At 41.6% G+C, this 3640-nt stretch overlaps 1 pseudogene; it reads right to left on the minus strand.

Moving 5' to 3' along the window:
* Positions 1-3123: 3123 nt before the first annotated feature.
* On the minus strand, positions 3124-3635 carry LOC116547856 (annotated as a pseudogene).
* Positions 3636-3640: the final 5 nt, after the last annotated feature.

A 3640-nucleotide genomic window follows, 5' to 3' on the forward strand; every position in this document is an offset into this window, starting at 1 on the left:
GCCTTGCTAGATTGGGAAAGTTTTCCTGAATAATATCCTGAAGCGTATTTTCCAGCTTGGATTGATTCTCTTCGTCACATTCAGGTACACCTATCAAACGTAGATTAGGTCTTTTCACATAGTCCCATATTTCTTGGAGACTTTGCTCGTTCTTTTTTATCCTTTTTTCTCTAATCTTGTCTTTTTGTTTTATTTCATGAAGTTGGTCTTCGACCTCTGATATCTTTTCTTCCACTTGATCAATTCGGCTTTTAAAACTTGTGCATAGTTCGTGAAGTTCTCGTGTTGTATTTTTCAGCTCCATTAATTCACTTATATTCCTCTCTAAATTGTGTGTTATTGTTAACATTTCTTCAAACCTTTTCTCAAAGTTCTTGGTTTCTTTGCATTGGGTTAGAACAAGTTCTTTTAATTCCCAGAAGTTTCTTATCATCCACTTTTTAAAGCCAGATTCTGCTAATGGAACACAGTCTTTCTCCATCAGGCCTTGTTCTGTTTCTGATGAGGAACTGTGATCCCCTGTAGAGGGAGAGGCATTCTGATTTTGGGTATTCTCAGCCTTTTTAGGCTGGTTTCTTCCCTTCATTATAAATTTATCCATCTGTGGTCTTTATAATTACCGTCTTTCTTTCTTTTTTTTTTTTCTGAGACACCATCTTGCTCTGTTGCCCAGGCTGGAGTGCAATGATGTAATCACAGCTCACTGCAACCTAAACTCTAGGGCTCAAGAGATCCTACCAGCTCAGCCTACCAAGTAGCTGGGACCACAGGTGCACACCACCATGCCCGGCTAATTTTTTTGTTTTCATAGAGATGGGGGTCTCTCTATGTTGCCCAGGCTGATCTTGAGCTACTGGGCTAAAAGGATCCTCCTGCCTCAGCCTCCTAAAGTGTTGGGATAACAGGTGTAAGCCTCCATGCAAGGCCCAAGAAGCACTTTTGAAGAAGAGAACTGGCATATGTATGTGTGTTTAAAACTATCCTCTGGTAAGATGAATTCTTAATCTGGTAAGATTATTCTTAATATTATTGCAATAAAATTATATTGATGAAGTGAGATTCAAGTTATGCTTTTAGGATATCTGCAGTGTAATTTATAAGTTACTTTAATTTCTATCTATTCCCAGACCTTCTCTCCAGGGTTCAGCACCTCCAGTCTGCTAGCTATTTTTTCTGAAATTCTGGATTTCTTCTTCTTTTTTTTGGGGGGGGAAAAACATTCAAAATTTATTTTCCAACAGACAGACAGCATCAGCAGGTACAACTACAGGGGTTTCTCTGTAGATCATACATTCACAAGGCATTAGCTCAACAGTCAAGATAGCCACTGGTGTGTTTTCTGTAACAATATCCACTTCACAGTGTAAACAGGTACTAGTATTGTGTTCACTTACAATTCCAGAAGGAAAGGCCAAAAAAAAAAAAGTGTGTGGGGGGCATCCTAAAATCAGGTGCAACGATGAGGAGACAACACTTTGGCCAAGAGTCTTGGATCCACATTTCCATCAGGACCTTCCACATAGAGGGGAAAGACTTTTTCTCCCAGAAGTTAGAGTTTTCTTCTTTCTTTCTCCTTTCTTTTTAAACAAAAGCAATGTTTCATTTGCTCAATAGCACATATACAAAAGGAGACTACAAAAAAAAAAGGCATCACGAAATCATCTTGAACGTTCAGCTCTTCCCACCAATACATCAACTCTTCAGTTTTAGATAGGGCCTGGGAATACTTCCGTGGTCTTAAAATAGGAAAATATACACTATGGCTACAAAACATAAAAAATAAATGAGGTAGATAAATTAAAGCTTTCACACCCAGGACTTATCTGTGCTAACTTCGTAGCCTTCATGAAATATTCAGCAAGAAAACAAACAAAAAATCTTCATAATTACCTGGCAGAAGTCACACCAAGGAAATTCACCAACCAAAAAATCAGCATGTGAACCTGTGATAGGAAACACGCCCTTCCACGAGTTTCTTCTTGAGAATCAAAACCCAGTTCTTCAATAGAGTAGGCACTGGCAAAGTAAGTTAAGTCACCTGAGATTCCCCGCTCAGGTGCCCACCTCTTCTGGGGTTCAGGAAGAGGAAGGCATCTAAGAGGTGTGGGGAAAACATTGGCACTCTCGGGGCTCCGACTGAACTCTATTTAAATAAGCAGCAACACATACATTGACTCCCTAAGGACTAACATAAGTCCATTTAAGGGGATCATACTCAAGGTTCTAAGGTTGAAGCAATTTTATAATTCCACGACCTTAGTTTTTTGTTGTTCCTTTTTTAAGTACATTCAAAAAAAAAAAAAAGATAAGATGGGGATAGGATTGGGACATAGAAAACAGGTCCCTAAAGAGGTGACAGACCTTGTCCTTCTACCCGCATGTACAGTCCTATGGAAGTATAGAGTTACAGAGAGGAAGAATACGGATCCCTCTCCCCTAATTAGGCTATGTAGTTGTCTTTTCCACTGTTGGAAGTTCCAACAGTTCTACCTTGAAATAGGTAAGTCTTTGGAAAAAGTCATTCTAGGTTGTACAGAGGTTCTACGTATAAGCCTGTTATAAGTAACAAAGCTACTTTGCAGGACCCGCTTCTTTCCAACATTAAAAAAAAAAAAATGCCGGGCACAGTGGTGCATGGTTGTAATCCCAGCACTTTGGAAAGCCAAGGCAGGTGGATCATGAGGTCAGGAGTTCAAGACCAGCCTGGCCAACTTAATGAAACCCCCATCTCTACTCAAAACACAAAAATTAGCCGGGCACAGTACCATGTGCCTATAATAATTCCAGTTATTCAAAAGCTGAGGAAGGAGAATATCTTGAACCGGAGAGGCGGAGGTTGTGGTGAGCTGAGATCACGCCACTGCATTCCAGCCTGGGTGACAGGGCGAAACTCTGCCTCAAAAATCAAAAAACCAAAAAGTCTATTCGTTTTGGTATGAATTTTTTTTTTCAATTTTTTGCAAAGCAGCATAGCAACAATCGTGATTGTAGGACTTGCCTGAGATTGTGGTCACAATCATGGTAAACATCATTTGCATATCAGTAAGAAATAGAAAACAGGAGATTAGGTCTCATGAAACAAAGCAGATTCTAGAGATTTCACTGTCTACCCTTCTCCTTCCACGCACGTTCTCCTTTAGCTTAGCTGACCGCAATCTTGTTTTCCTCTAGGAAGTGAGGAAACTGGTGTTTGGGAACGCTGTCAGTAGCACCTGGTTTTTCCACGTCTGCACTGATACCTGATTGGGAGCCATCCATCTTGGAGACAGTGGCATTATTCACCACGGAGCTGGCCCCCAAGGACACCGGGAGGGTAGGAGTGCCCCCCCGCTCTGGATCACAGAGATCTCATTGGTCTTCACGGCCAGACCGCCATTGAGCATGCTGGTGTACTGGTTCCACACAACAGGGTCCACGTTCACGGAAGGGGCCAGGATTTCCTTGGGAAACATTTCTGAGAGTCTTTTTCCATCCGTACCTAACAGAGCCATGGTGTTCTCGATGGCCAGCTTCCTTCCACGGCGGGCCGAGTTATTGTTTGCTCAATGTGTCATGTAGTGAACCTTCAAGTTGCCTTTGGTGGTAAAAGCTCACCCACAAATGTTGCACCCAAAAGGCTTCTCTCCAGTGTGAGTCCGCT

The sequence above is a fragment of the Sapajus apella genome, unplaced genomic scaffold (genome assembly GCF_009761245.1).
Source record: "Sapajus apella isolate SASKATOON/1434 unplaced genomic scaffold, GSC_monkey_1.0 scaffold5085, whole genome shotgun sequence".
In the NCBI taxonomy this organism is placed as follows: domain Eukaryota; kingdom Metazoa; phylum Chordata; class Mammalia; order Primates; family Cebidae; genus Sapajus; species Sapajus apella.